The following is a 16,144-nucleotide window of genomic DNA, read 5'->3' as shown; positions in this document are numbered from 1 at the left end:
CGCGAGAAACGGCCGCAAGAAAGCCGCGGCTGGTATACTCTTCGGCGATTATTAACGCGTTCACTGTTACGTGACCCACATGTGGGCCTGGACGGGTTCGAGGGACTGGGCCGTGATCCACGAGTCGACAAGGACGAGTTTTTCATCGAGTTCGCGATCCACATTTATCTCTGGATGTTTTTCATTGCGGACTTCGAGACCCGAAGTGCTTCATCCCCTATTTGGACTCTACAATTGATGGACAATTTTAATCAAGGGATTTGCTATTCATGAGACATCCAAGCGTTGAAAAACAGACCTTCTCTTTCGATTGTAATTTTTAGTTGCGAATATTGCAATTTATAAATTAATTTCAGTAGTTGGTATAGTGTATTGCATCCGAGCGTAGAACAAGCAGTTCTAGTAGTGTCAAACAAGTTTCCAAGTTAATTTTGCACGCAGCATTTGCGATTGTAATTCTCAATCGTAATAGATCAACTCTGTACTTAAAAATCAAGCAGAACTGACCGATTTATGAGGGACGATCGTGTTGGAAAACGTAATAATAGTGCTCATAGGATATCGTCACTGATTGTTTCATTTTTCGCGGCTCGACTCTAGTTATACTTGGTCTCTTTCGTGGAATACATCGGGACAGGCACGAGTTTATTTCAAACCGGTCTATTTCCCTTTATTTTTAAGCGCGACGTGTGCGAGGGCTCAGTGACAGGGAGGGGGTGTGTCATTCATAAGCCATAAATTATGAACGCCACAGCAGCGACGTCTCCTATAAAAAAAGAGGCGTGATAGAGCCTCCCACTCGCTTTAAATAAGTATTCTCGGGCTTATAATTTTCTTGACAACATTCTCCGACTTATTTTGTTCTAAGAATATAATAACAACGCATCTGCCATCGAGAACGAGGCTTCCGGCCAACAATAATTCTACTCGAGCTTTCGGGGAGCTGTGCAAGTAGAATTTCGAGCGATAAAACTAGCACTTGGACGATATCGGTCTCGTCTGTCCTATTCCTAGAGTTCCTAGTATTCCTAGTATTCCCAGAGGGAAATGTCGACACCAGCGTTCTCTTTTTAAGATTTTCCTCATGAAACTATCATCGATGTGTTCGTGATAGTTTTCTGATTAAAATGAGACCGAACACGATATAATTTGGATAATGTTTAACTTGTTCAATCCACGATACAGTCGAACCTCGATCATCCGAACTAGTCGGCGGAGTAGCATAAATCGTGAATTGAACAGGTGAATAAGATGTAAATTGTATCGTGTCTGGACTCATTTTACCCAGAAAAATGTCACAAATATGACGGTAAAGGTTTCATAAAAAAAAAGTTTTGTTACTAATTTCGTAGTCTCACTGACATATCTAATATCTCATCGTATTACACTTTTCAACACTCAAGCTCCTGTATTTTGAATAGATTGAGAAAATCCTTGGAAGCCTGGTCGGTGAAACAAAATTCGCGGAAAAGTTGAACGCAGACGAGCAATAACGAATGCTGCAAGAGACCGGAAAACAGGAAGCTCGCCTCGATAACGACGTCCGCGTTTTCCATCGCGATCGAGTTCCCACGAAAATACGTAAACTCCCGAAATAACGCGATACTTTCGTGCGACCCTCTCGCACGCGAGACTCGCGGAGAAATCGATCGAAATAAAAACTGGTACGTCTGCCGGATTAGCGGAGGATTAACACGAGCCGCGGCAGTGTGCAGCATGATTCGCGGAACACACCCTATTGCGCCCGTAGCATAACCTCCTCGACTTCCGTTCCCTGGGAACGAAACCGTCGGGAGAAAATCAGCCCCTTCGTACTCGGCGAAATTTAGCCCCGCGCGCAGGTCTTCGAGCAGCAATTTCTCTCGCGTGTCTGCAACGCAGCGATCAACTTTCCAACTTCCGTTGTCTGCGTTCTTCAAGGACGGTCCTCGGCTCCACGAAACGCGGTGCCTCCGGTACTCCGAGAATTATCGCCACTATCGCGGGGTGTACCCCGTGAAGAGTGTAACCATAATAACACGGCTTGGGTATGTCTCCTATACGATACACGACGCTGGCAAGACTCGTGTTGTTGACATATATCGAGAATTCACTGTGTATTTCGTTTCAAGAAGACTGAAAATAGTGGAGCTTTATTTGATTGCAATGAGATTCTATTGGAATTCTAATTGTTCTTTGTATTCAGTGTCTCACTGTATGGAGTCTTACAGAACCAAGAATGCAGTAAGCGCACAAAAAAAAAGAAACAGTCCAATGATCGAAAAACAACCAGTACAGTATATGAATGCATAAAATCCACTTGTTAGCCGGCGAATGGTGCAATTTACAAATATTGCATCCAGCAGCCAGTTCCAATTGAGCCGTTCACTGCACAAATCGATTAACTCCACTTTTTGAAAAATCTTAAATTTAAGTGTCAAAGCACTTGGTGTAATCATAACTTTTTGTATTTGTAATAACTTTCCTGAATAATAAAGATTAACACCATTAAACGACAAAATTGTTTTGGCCATTGAATAATAAATAATTTATTTCAGAGGCCATTTTGATTAACTCCGTACTCTAATGTAAATCGTTGCTATAATGCAACTCAAAACTAGCAAGCACTAGCAAGCGCTGAATAGTTAGAAAGGTCCAAACCCCACCTCATACAATTCAAATATGACTATAATGAAGATTCAGAATTTAATGCCATTAATATAATGAAATCTACTGCAGGTAGACCACAAAGTTTGAAAAACGTAGATCGTCTTTATTATATCCTAAAAGTAGAACTGTGACAAGGGAAAAAAGGAGAGACATGATGGACCTGCTAAAATTCATTCCTCCTGTTAAACATGATTACTATAAAAACTTGACAAAAAGTCGAAATGACGAGTCCTCACATACAGCTGATGAAGAAGACATTATGTATGTTGCTGATGAATTAATCACAAATAATATATTATAACAGAACTGTTAATATTCATTTTTATGGAAAATCTGTAATAAAAATATATAATAATTAACTTTTTCTGTAATAAAAAACATAAAAATTTAAACACTGAATTTAACTTTATTACTTTTTTCACTTGCCAAATCAATTAACTCCACCAGTCACATAAAAATTGTAACATTACTGACGATTGTTTTTTAGCTATTCTTTCTTATTAAGTTTATATACCATTAGATGAAAGCTACATCTGTATTTATGCATTCTACAATATTTATTTGAATTTATATTATAAAGGGAATTTTAAAAAACAATGTACATTATTTCATCACATTTCTCAACTTTTTGTTTCACGGAGTTAATCGATTTGTGCACTGAACGGCTCAATTATGAACCAGGTACAGGCACAGAATCAGATACAGAATTATCACTAGAACTACCGAGCCCTAAACGTGACTTAGACTTATCCCTTTATAAGAACAGCAAGATTGAATTTGCCCAGGTTTCACACGATTTTTATGGTAACATGTACTCCAAAGAAGAGATATATTAAAAAATTTCTTGTGAAAACGTTTCGATAGTTTCAGTAATCGTGAAAGAAGAAATCATCCACCAGTCATTTTGACTGGTTCGGTAGTTTTAGTGTTATTGAAAAGAAAATTGCCAAATCAATGATTGAACGCACAGAATCTCCAGCCTAATTCCTACTAGATAACGTAACCAACGATAAACCTGCTCATTCGCCATCAAGCATATTATTACCCCCATTACAACGATACTATTCCACGTCGAAAAGAACCGTTCAACAGGGGGTTAATTGGAAAATTCCGTGTCGGTGTTGTAGCGTTATCTGTCGTCGCGCGTTAGCAACGAATGTTAGCGGCGGAATGCGTGGAAGTTGACACGCGGCGTCGAAGAAACTCGCGACGTATTTATTGCGTGGCAATCTCGCCGATCGATCGGCAACGGTGTTCCAGCGATTCCGTGGAAAAAGCTTGCTGGTTGCTGAAACCTGGAGGGCGGTTACGCAATGTTGGGAAACGACACGCGATCGCACGCGGTTTATACGCGAAAATTCTAATTAGACGGAATGGGGCGGGCCTCGATCATCGGACGCGAGTGCAATGCGAATTCACTGAGCGTGCGATGGAAAATGCAGCGAGCAACGGGACGCAGCGGATTTTCTTCGCAGTACAGTAGGACCTCCATTATCCGAAACTACGATGTCCGTGGTATCCCAAAGTGTTTTGGACGTAGCTCAACCTAACGTGATCAGTAGACTAGTAAAATAAATATTGTTACGATGGAAGCTTTGATTACGATTGATCAGCATTGATCGCAAGACACAGGAGATAAAGACCAAATAAAAATATCGCCTAAAAATTTTCTAGAGTTTGAAATGATATACCGACATCTCTAAAATTTTTCTAATATCATTACTGTTTCAAATTTCATCTACAATACGTTTTCACGAATGCATAAAATCCGCAGTCGTTTCTATTGCGAAATGTTTGAATAAATCAATTTTGCTACAAATTGTTGAAACAATTCCTAAATTAAATTCGCGATCTCGGGACTATTAATCATGCGGACGGTTCTACAGTGTATGAAAAATGGAAAAAAATTCCGGGTACGTTCAAGACCACCGGAGAAATAATTCAAATAAAATATAGGGCTTGTTTCATTTAAACGTTTAGTTACCAGAGCGCACTATTAATTTTATAGACGGTTTTAGTTTTTACGGAAAATAGTAGTACTGGCAGAAATGTTCAAAACCACCGGATAAATAATTCAAATAAAATATGGGGCTTGTTTTTTTTTTTAAATTTAGCTACCATAGCGCACTATTAATTTTATAGACGGTTCTAGATTTCTCAAAAAATAGTAGAACTGGCAGAAATGTCCAAAACCACCGGATAAATAATTCAAATAAAATATGGGGCTTATTTTTTTTTTTAATTTAGCTACCAGAGCGCACTATTAATTTTATAGACGGTTCTAGATTTTGCAAAAAATAGTAGAACTGGCAGGAATGTCCAAAACCACCGGAGAAATAATTCAAATAACATATAGGGCTTGTTTCATTTAAACGTTTAGTTACCAGAGCGCACTATTAATTTTATAGACGGTTTTAGATTTTACGGAAAATAGTAGTACTGGCAGAAATGTCCAAAACCACCGGATAAATAATTCAAATAAAATATGGGGCTTGTTTTTTTTTTTAATTTAGCTACCAGAGCGCACTATTAATTTTATAGACGGTTCTAGATTTTTCAAAAAATAGTAGAACTGGCAGAAATGTCCAAAACCACCGGATAAATAATTCAAATAAAATATGGGGCTTATTTTTTTTTTTAATTTAGCTACCAGAGCGCACTATTAATTTTATAGACGGTTCTAGATTTTGCAAAAAATAGTAGAACTGGCAGGAATGTCCAAAACCACCGGAGAAATAATTCAAATAACATATAGGGCTTGTTTCATTTAAACGTTTAGTTACCAGAGCGCACTATTAATTTTATAGACGGTTTTAGATTTTACGGAAAATAGTAGTACTGGCAGAAATGTCCAAAACCACCGGATAAATAATTCAAATAAAATATGGGGCTTGTTTTTTTTTTAATTTAGCTACCAGAGCGCACTATTAATTTTATAGACGGTTCTAGATTTTTCAAAAAATAGTAGAACTGGCAGAAATGTCCAAAACCACCGGAGAAATAATTCAAATAAAATGTAGGGATTGTTTTGTCCAAAATTGTAGTTGCGGGCGGTTTCGCAGCGCACGCCTAGCGAAGGTGCAATGGAAAATACGTCGAGCAGGTCGCCTCGGGATCGAGGGTACCGAAAGTCTCGTCGTTTGCCGATCCCGGGGACTTTCGAATCGAACGTGAAAGGAGAACCGACCGTCGCGTGTAATGGATCGCCGACGATCGCCACGCGGAACGTTGCCCGCATCAATTCCACCAGGATTATTATTACCGCCGACGGTTTTATTAGACAGCGACGTCGCGACGACGACGGATGTTATAGGATCGTCCCGCGCGCCCCGGTACAAATGGCCGAACTCTGCGGCAGAATGGACATGCATCGATCTATTCGAGGCTCCCGTCAGCCATTTTTCACGCATCGTTCCCACTAGAACGGCCCGGCTACACCGGGCTCTTCAGAAATAAACGATCTATGGCGAGACTTTGCACTTCGTTCTACTTTGAATTTGCACGTTGATGCAGAGTGATGTCGCCGGGGATGGGGATCGAGGGATCTACCTATTCTTCGTGCATCAGCGACGGTAGAATGGCCGGCTTCTTCCAAAGAGATTGTTTCACGTTTCAGTAGACTTCGGTGGCGAGCTTCTACAATGTCGGTGAGAATTATTTAACCCTTTTCGGACGGGAAATTTTTATTGTTTATTTTTCTTCAGGGTTGGACGTGTCTGTTTTTGCTGTGGAACAGGATTTTGAGCCGGAGAGTTTCCTGTATAATTTCCTGAATAATCGTTCTTTTGTAACCTCATCGGTGGGATTTGTCTACAGAGGGTTATAGCGTGTGACAATAAATTAAATTTTTTTATTAGACCACGGATTTTATGCATTCACGACAGAAACAAATAAACGCAATACAGTAAGGCAGAAGTACAGCAATTCATAATTTAGAAATATTATAGTAAGAGATAAATGCCTGCTTGGTCCGTTGAGTGATACGCCAATGAGATGTCGTTCTGCATAAAATAGATTAACACTGATTCTTCTCGGGAATCCTAATCTTCTTACAAATTACCCAATCCATTCCGGGTAAGGTGACCGACTATCTAAAAAATCGGTGATTCTACAAATCTCTGGTGAACTGCACGCATTCACTCCAATTGTTCCTAACGTATGATCAACGACCTAATTTTCCCCGTGCGTCTTTCCATTGTTCGAGGTAGAACAAGCCAGCATCGATTCTTTCAAAATCCACCAAGCGCGTTCTTTCATGATTGACTGTATGTGTTCGTAGAACAAAGAGCGTCGTCGATACTTTTAGGAGGCCAAGCATCCGCGAATCATTTTTCGTGCCTATAGTCTTGGAAATGATTGTAAAGCCCAATCTCCACACTGTCTTGGCTTCGCCATATGGCAGAGCCATATGGATAAGGGGCAGCGATGCACCTCATGCTAGCAGATTTTCGGGCTGTGCAGCTCCTCCGAGAAGCTCTTGAAGTTCTTTTGCAAGCAAGACGATGAGGACTAGGCTTAAACCTTCCTACTCCGTCGAGAAAAGCTCGAGAACTATTCTTTTGGCCACGGGCATTTAAGACTTTTCTGCAAAAACTGACCGAGTCTATTTGTTAACCCTGAACCTACCAGCAATGTTCAAATTTGGATGGTTGGAATTATAAAGACTCTTTTATAGGAAATGATTGAGTAAAGTTCTTAAATCGTTCTATTATTAAAATAGCAAAAAGTCTATATAGAATTAGTCGTGTTATTTTAATAACGCAATACGTGTCCTTTAATTTTAATGCTCGGTAGGTTTAGTGTTAAATAAAATTTCACTGGTTGCAGTTCTATGCAATTTACATATTGTGTCGATTGTTTTTAAGTATGAATCATACAATTTTCGAAATCTGAACCTACCCAATTGTACACCTATGGTGTTCGATTTATGTTTAAGGGGTGGAACCGGCAAAGATCCATTTCTCAAAGTGCCAACCTGGGCTGGCAACACAAGAAACATATTTTAACAAAAATCGAACGGTCTGTAATACACTTTTCGTGTTTCCTTAAAAGTGGACGCAAAAAGTCCATCTAAAATCGTTCAGCCATCGCTAAAATATTTTACCAATCGTTCCTAGTTGCCGATCGTTTCTCTGTTGGCACTGTGGGGGTTGTACTTTAGAGGGTGGTTCACCCCTTAAGCTCCAGTCTCCACAGCTAAAAAAATACGTGCTATTATTTTTAGCTGTTTCATAAGCCTCGCAGTTTTCATCCAAATCGCTCGCGACCCTTCAGCGGAAGGTTCTTCCAGTTCATCGAGTACAAAAATATAAAAAAAAAAAATATGTCGCCCCTCGCGAAATATTTAAAAAATTATTAAACACTGCTGCAACCCTCGGCCGGACTGCCTGAACTTGTTAAAACAATTCTATCGAAAGCGGGACGTGTATATTAATAATTTTCGGCATTCCATAAACATATAAAATCACCTTTGAAAGTGTGAAACCGTGAATTGGTCCAGAAATGTTACACAGGCCTAACAGTATGTGATTATGCAGTGGAGTTGACAGGACCATAATTTTTCCACGAAAATCGTCGGGAATCGGTTTTCGTTTTTTCCCGAAATGCGTCTCGGCGAATCTGTCGTCAGGCCTCGTCTGATCCATGGATCGGATAACAGTGTTTACAATCGTGCACCGCCGGAAAGATTAGTTATCAACCATGGGCACGATTATCCTGCTCCTTGGATTGTTAGTGGAACCCGTTCCGCGCGATGTTGGCACCGCGCGCAAACGAACGCTAACGCGCGATCATCCAATTTGTCGGCGAACTTTTGTAAGCGCGATTGCGGCTTATAAATACGGGACGTAACAGCAGACGTTTATGATCGCGATACTAGACGGTTAATTTACGACGACAGAGGCGCACGGACCCCTCGTAATGCCTCTTTCATCGGGGACTGACGCGGTGCACACGGTGCATCCCGTGCGCATCCTGTGTGCATCGTGCGCATCGTGCGCATCGGCTCGCGGAACTCGATACATACAACCTTGTTGCATCTTCTCGAATCCGTCTCTACTCGTGAGCAGACTCTCCGTGCACACGCGAGGTTTTATTTCGCGGGATTTACGGCTTTCGGAGCCGGTCACCACCGACTATAGTTATTCATGCGAGCTCCGGAGTCTTTACAATTCAAATTTTGCTTTTGAGAACGATGTCGATGGTTCTGAGAAATTTTTCTGGACGATCCGAGACACAGAAGTGCATAAATCTTTATCGGAACGTCGCCCGATGAGGTTTGATACATTGTTGATAGTAGACAGAATAGTATTTCGAAGTTGGTATAGAAATTTTCGGTCCTTACGGTATACTTTTTTTTGGAAACAAAAATCCGTACTAATTTGCATAATGAATCGACTGCGGATCTTTATGCAAAATAAAAATTGTCTCGATTACAAGATACAGTAGCCATACTCCGTTCTTTGTTTAAGAACTTTTTTTTTTTAATGAAAATGGTTCGTTATTTAAAATTGTAATGCCTAATACGGTTGGGTACGAATTTATAACTTTTTCAGGAAAGTACCTTTTCACACGTTTTACAAGAGGATACGTTGCGTTTAATAAAGTATTGTATGCAGGCAGTCGCTGACATAAATGCTGGTATACATTTGTACCATAAACGCATAAAATGCTCAGCCTGTTAACGATCCGACTTGAATGTTCTTCTCGCAATTAGTAAAAGAAACGGCACACAATTCAACCGAAAAATATCTTGTTTATCATTCGAAAAATAAGCCAGCTGAAAAGTTTGACTCTGCGTGTTTTGTACGTGTAAAATCTCGATCCATCTTGATCACAGCTCGATCATTTCCTAGGCGTGTTCCGAAATATTCTAAAATTCTGGCGACGAACGGTCCGCATTTCGTCCGTGCGTTTTAACACTAAACGCGTGGTCAAAATGGCCGGTCCTTAAAAAAAGTTACTGTTAATATAATTAAACGTGAATAATAAATTTGTTGCTGAACGAATCGGTAGATGAACAACTTCCATAAAATGACGATACAAATATATTTTCATATAATTTCAATTATACAAAAAATACTGCGATGCTCCCTCCCCGATTTACAAAATTGTACTGTGTCGTCCACCTTTGCGGTTTGGATTGGAAACAGTATTATCAACCAGGCACATACGTAACTTGATAGCGTCTCATTCAATAGGGCGGCTCATCTATTTTGAGTTGGCCAGGTCACATTGAAAATAGCGGTAGGTAGGACAAGATACATATATTTCTTGGAAAATAAAAGACAAAACGAGAAATAAATATCGTAAAATACATTGTATACATACTTTAACCCCTTGCCTTAGGATTTAATTTCCAACTGTGCGGGCCAAAAGCGACACCAAGGTCGGTCGCGCGCAGGGACATACACAGCTTGACTGAGCGTTCGAAACTTCCTATGATTAGTTGATTATTAAACAAAAAAAAAAGATTTATTGTTGCAAATTGAATAATACATTAATAATAACATTTTTATTTTAATACAAAAATTTAGTAATGTTCATGTTTGGCCCGATAGACTAACGACGTCTCTGAGGCGTCATTGTAAGCTAAGGGGTTAAGAAAAGTCGTAAAGACAAATAGCCGTGTGATAATGTTGTATGTACGAAATTGTACGCAAAAGTTCGAATAGGTCAATTTGATCGGCCGGTGGTAGGTTTAGTGTTAAATGCGAAGTAAATCCCCGTGCTCGCCTATGGACGGTCTGTGTGTTTAGGTCTGGCTCGCGAATTTCACCGTGATTCATCATCGGCGCGCATTGTCCCTAGTCGTCACGGTTGCCGCGGCGCGGATTTCCACGGAAACCTTGGCCCGCCACGCTCGCTTCGGGGGCTTTCCCGTTTATCAGCCGATCGGACGCGTCATAGGGGTTGAAAGCTACGATAGCAGCTCCCGGTTCTTGGAACTGTTATAACGAAACGGTGTTGTAACACCTGAAGGTGAAGGAGATTGCACCTTGTACCAGTTTCTGCGAAAGATAGACTTTGTGTTATGGGTGCGAGAATTTATGGGCGGAGCTAATCAATAAGGCTAAGCGTTAGTGCTATTGCACTGCTAATTTTCCTGCTAAACGATCTTATTATGTTTGGGGTGAAGGAGATTCTAGTTCTCACCGTTTCTACGAAAAATACTTTGACCTTTTCCACTGAAGGTGCGAGAATTTTTGTGTGGGTAGCAAATCAATAGGACAGAGTGAAAGTATTGTTATACACTTGTCAATTTTTCTGCGCAAAGATGTTATAATTAGACCGCGAATTTTATGCATTCATGATAATAATGAGAAGCTGCAATGTAGAACAGTGAAAAGATTAAAGGAGTTCAAGAATATCTTACTTCGGACCCACCAAGATTATTAAAAACAAAAAGTCATTCTTAAGTGGCTCCTACTTCTTGCAATAGACGTATACAATTTTTAATTTGCTTAATGATTACACAGACTAGTTATAATTTCGGGGGGGGGGGGGGATTCTAGTTCGAGATGTTTCTAGGAAAGAGTTTTACCCTCTATTGTGAATGTAAGAATTCGTGGACCGTGGGGATTGGAAATCAATAGGTCAACGTAAAAATATTATTACATTCTGACACGATATTATATATAATTCCAGAGGGTGGAAGAGATACTAGATCGCATATCGTTTCTATGAAACCTACTTTTGCGTTCTTCAGGGGTCGGGAAAAATGTATTCACTGTGGCTGTAGAAAATCAATAGAACAGCGTAAAAGTATTATTATACTTTGTTAATTTTCCACCGAGACGATGTTATAATACCCGGAGGTAAATAAGACTGTAGATCGCATCTTTTCTAGGAAAGATACTTTTACCCCTACTTTGTGTACCGCGGGGGCAGCGAATCAATAGGTTAGGGTGAAAGTGTGATTACATCTTGTTAATTTTCTGGGCGTGCTACTGCAACCGCCGCTGCGAAGAAGGCGACAGAAAAGAGCTTTCTTTGGAAATGATTTTACATAAATTACTTTGAACGAATAAAGAAACGATTTCGTTGGAAAGATAATGGGTCGCGAGATGTAAAACGAGGACTACAGTAGTCCGGCATTCTACAAGCCAGACGCTTCTCCACTTTTACACGTGATCTCTTCGTAACCGTTAGAACCTTTAGGCGACGGTTAACAATAACAGCAATTTTTGTGGTCATCTCGTCAACACCGAAGACAAAATTATTACAATCCATTAGGTTGTCCCAAAGGTTTCTTTTGCAGTGTGGTATGTTTAATATTGTTAAATACATTTAAAGTTACATACATAAATTGAGATTTTATTACTTCCCAAGCTTTCTTTTACGTAGTCGCACAGTCTGCTTTCATAAAAAAAGCTAGGTTGAATTTGCATTGTGTGAATTACAGTGAATTCTCGATATATGTTAACAAAACCGGAGCCGTGTTATGTTTACACTTCTCGGCGTCCGAGTCGTCTCGGCGTAGTGGGGATAATTCCTTGACGTTTATCATCGAAGCCTTGGCGACATATACAGAGAAATCACTGTAATCGAAAAGAAAACGTTGGGACGAACTAATGAAATATGAATGCACAAAACTTCACCCTGTATCTTCGCTCCACCAAAACCATCCCCTAACCGGACCGGCTCGGAAGCCCATCTCCCCGCGAACCGAATGCTCCCTGCGACACTCTTATCGCATCGTCCCGGTTGTTTGCAACAGTCGGGGCCTTCGTGTAACGGTTAATAATAGTTATTTTCGGAGAACGGTTTCACCCCCGTCCCGAATCTCATCGTTCACAAGCGCTCCGGGAGAAGTTCCTTGGGTTCGTGCAACCTCGGCCGGGCGTCTGAGTCATCGCGACGCGAGGCAACCGACGAACGAGGCTCTCCTATCGCAATGGAAACAATTGCCGGGGCCGTGTTTAGAAAGTCACGGCGGCGGATCTCGCGAACAACCGCGCCGTAAAAAGCCGCGGCCGGATAATCAGCAGAAGAAGCGACGCTACGAATCGAGAGGGAAAGATAGAAAGAGACAGCAGAGAGGGAGAGAAGGAGTAGAGAGACTGAAGAGAGAGAGAGAGAGAGAGAGAATGCTCGATGGGCGAGGCACGTCGCTTATTATTGCTGCCGGGGAACTAGCTCCGACTGAAAAATCGCTGACTATACTTGCGGTAACTCAACCCTTTGCGGTTAGGTCCGGGGCCCGTATGGGATCGAGAAACCAGCCGGGTCATGGATACTCGCTCTATGCAGATGCACAAGGCTATATACGCTGCGCTATCGACTATCCACTACTGTATTATGGAGCGGTGTTTAGCGGTATAGCGCGCGACACGCGACGCGCATAAGCATCGCGACTGTACCGAGTCGTACGGAGGACTGTAACGTGACTAGAATATGCTACGATTTGGTGGGAAGCTTCGACTGCCGACAATGTGCAGGAAGTAATTCGTTTCTTCTGGTATTGATCTAATTCAATTATTCAGATTATGCGGGAAGAAAAATTCCCGTCGAGTTCTGTGTCTCCGGACACATTTTCATTTGAACAATCAGAGATGTTCGAAGTATTTCGTTCTCTTCGATCGATGTTTCATCGTTCGACAGCGTCGTCGATTGATCAGCTTCGAGAGGGGCTGATATTACATTTACGAAAACGATCACCAGCTACGAAATATCGAAATCCGTATAGAACTGCGACTTCGTAAAATGTCAGCATTGACTGCCGACAATGTGCAGGAAGTAATTCGTTTCTTCTGGTATTGATCTAATTCAATTATTCAGATTATGCGGGAAGAAAAATTCCCGTCGAGTTCTGTGTCTCCGGACACATTTTCATTTGAACAATCAGAGATGTTCGAAGTATTTCGTTCTCTTCGATCGATGTTTCATCGTTCGACAGCGTCGTCGATTGATCAGCTTCGAGAGGGGCTGATATTCCATTTACGAAAACGATCATCAGCTACGAAATATCGAAATCCGCATAGAACTGCGACTTCGTAAAATGTCAGCATTGACTGCCGACAATGTGCAGGAAGTAATTCGTTTCTTCTGGTATTGATCTAATTCAATTATTCAGATTATGCGGGAAGAAAAATTCCCGTCGAGTTCTGTGTCTCCGGACACATTTTCGTTTGAACAATCAGAGATGTTCGAAGTATTTCGTTCTCTTCGATCGATGTTTCATCGTTCGACAGCGTCGTCGATTGATCAGCTTCGAGAGGGGCTGATATTCCATTTACGAAAACGATCACCAGCTACGAAATATCGAAATCCGTATAGAACTGCGACTTCGTAAAATGTCAGCATTGACTGCCGACAATGTGCAGGAAGTAATTCGTTTCTTCTGGTATTGATCTAATTCAATTATTCAGATTATGCGGGAAGAAAAATTCCCGTCGAGTTCTGTGTCTCCGGACACATTTTCGTTTGAACAATCAGAGATGTTCGAAGTATTTCGTTCTCTTCGATCGATGTTTCATCGTTCGACAGCGTCGTCGATTGATCAGCTTCGAGAGGGGCTGATATTCCATTTACGAAAACGATCACCAGCTACGAAATATCGAAATCCGCATAGAACTGCGACTTCGTAAAATGTCAGCATTGACTGCCGACAATGTGCAGGAAGTAATTCGTTTCTTCTGGTATTGATCTAATTCAATTATTCAGATTATGCGGGAAGAAAAATTCCCGTCGAGTTCTGTGTCTCCGGACACATTTTCATTTGAACAATCAGAGATGTTCGAAGTATTTCGTTCTCTTCGATCGATGTTTCATCGTTCGACAGCGTCGTCGATTGATCAGCTTCGAGAGGGGCTGATATTCCATTTACGAAAACGATCACCAGCTACGAAATATCGAAATCCGCATAGAACTGCGACTTCGTAAAATGTCAGCATTGACTGCCGACAATGTGCAGGAAGTAATTCGTTTCTTCTGGTATTGATCTAATTCAATTATTCAGATTATGCGGGAAGAAAAATTCCCGTCGAGTTCTGTGTCTCCGGACACATTTTCATTTGAACAATCAGAGATGTTCGAAGTATTTCGTTCTCTTCGATCGATGTTTCATCGTTCGACAGCGTCGTCGATTGATCAGCTTCGAGAGGGGCTGATATTCCATTTACGAAAACGATCACCAGCTACGAAATATCGAAATCCGTATAGAACTGCGACTTCGTAAAACGTCAGCATTGGATCCTTTATAAAACCGAGTCTTCTCAAAATACCAGAGTCGGCCACTTCGCAGCCCCGAGTCTTCCGAAGAGTCTGCTCTGCACCGAGTCGAAAAGTACCGAAAACCGAGCACAAGAGGAAGACTGTCGGAACTGATGTTCCGACAGTCGCAGACAAAGTTATCGACCTGCCCGGCGCAGCTCGCGAGCAAACTGTTTCATTTTTCCCCGCTTTGAGCAGCCAAGTTTCTAACGAGCGGACGATCGTGGAGGCCGAATCGTCGTCGTCGAGCGATACCGTCCCCCGTCCCCCCATTATGCACGCATGGTCTAACACGAGAATTAACTGACAACCGTGCGAGGAAACTTGGAGTAGTTTTCGGCAAAATAAGCGAGGATCGCGACCGAGCTCGTGTCCGCGGCTGAACGATCAAAGGAAACGCAGCCGGAGATCCCGCGCACGGGCGAACATGATCGAAATAGCGACACCGGGTCCGCGGGGGAAAGAATCGTCGTGAAATTGGGAATCGTGATGACCAGACAACGGATATTTATGCGAGAGAAAAGTTGCTTGATTGTAAGAAACAGGGGCAACTAGAACATCCACGTTCTCAAAATATGCTAATCTTCGCAGTCTCTAAAATTGCACCTACTTAGCATAGTGGACTAATTTTTGTTACCGTGAAAAAATTACTGCAATTTTCTCTGATTTTCGACGAATTTTAGTCGAGCAATAGAAATAAGGCGTTTTCGCAAGAGTGCCTTCAGAAAAGTGATTTTTGCTAGCGAAGACAATTTCCAGAAGGCCCTGAAGAATCCGATAAAATTGAGTACAGTTTCCACGTGACAGCGAGTAGGCTTACGCGAGGTTGTATAAGGTGATAATTCGCGATCTGCCTTAGCGTCGCAAAGTTTTCTCGTCGATTCGTGGATTTTTTCCTCCGGGGTTTTGAATCCGCGACGGTTGCGCGATCCACGCGATGCGATAATAAAGGTCGACCAGCTTCGAGCGATCTCGGAGACTCTCCTTCTCTCCGTCTGCGCGTTGCATATTACGTAAAGATGATTCTTTTGTGACGGTCCCGCGCGTCAATCGACTTTTCCATTCGCAAAATGCGTCGGCGTTTACATCGGGAGACGAAAGCGCCGCGACTCGGAAAGGGTTGTAGAACCCTCGCACTATGTATCCTCTGCGAGAACACTTCTCTCTAGCCAGTAATCTCTCTGTTCTTTGACGGAAGTTTTATTAGGCGCGACTTTCGCGGAGGATTAAAGTTGCCGATGGTGTTCAAATATTAACAAAGTTCGGCTGAATTAAACAGGAC

The 16,144-nt window shown here is 41.7% G+C and overlaps 1 protein-coding gene across 13 annotated transcripts in view; it reads left to right on the top strand.

Annotated features, from left to right (window-relative positions):
* Positions 1-16,144, top strand: part of Hipk (Homeodomain interacting protein kinase) — a 76,957-nt gene that overhangs the window by 16,297 nt on the left and 44,516 nt on the right. The window lies entirely within an intron of this gene.

The sequence above is a fragment of the Halictus rubicundus genome, chromosome 3 (genome assembly GCF_050948215.1).
Source record: "Halictus rubicundus isolate RS-2024b chromosome 3, iyHalRubi1_principal, whole genome shotgun sequence".
Lineage (NCBI taxonomy): Eukaryota > Metazoa > Arthropoda > Insecta > Hymenoptera > Halictidae > Halictus > Halictus rubicundus.
This window is presented reverse-complemented; position numbering and strand designations above follow the sequence as displayed.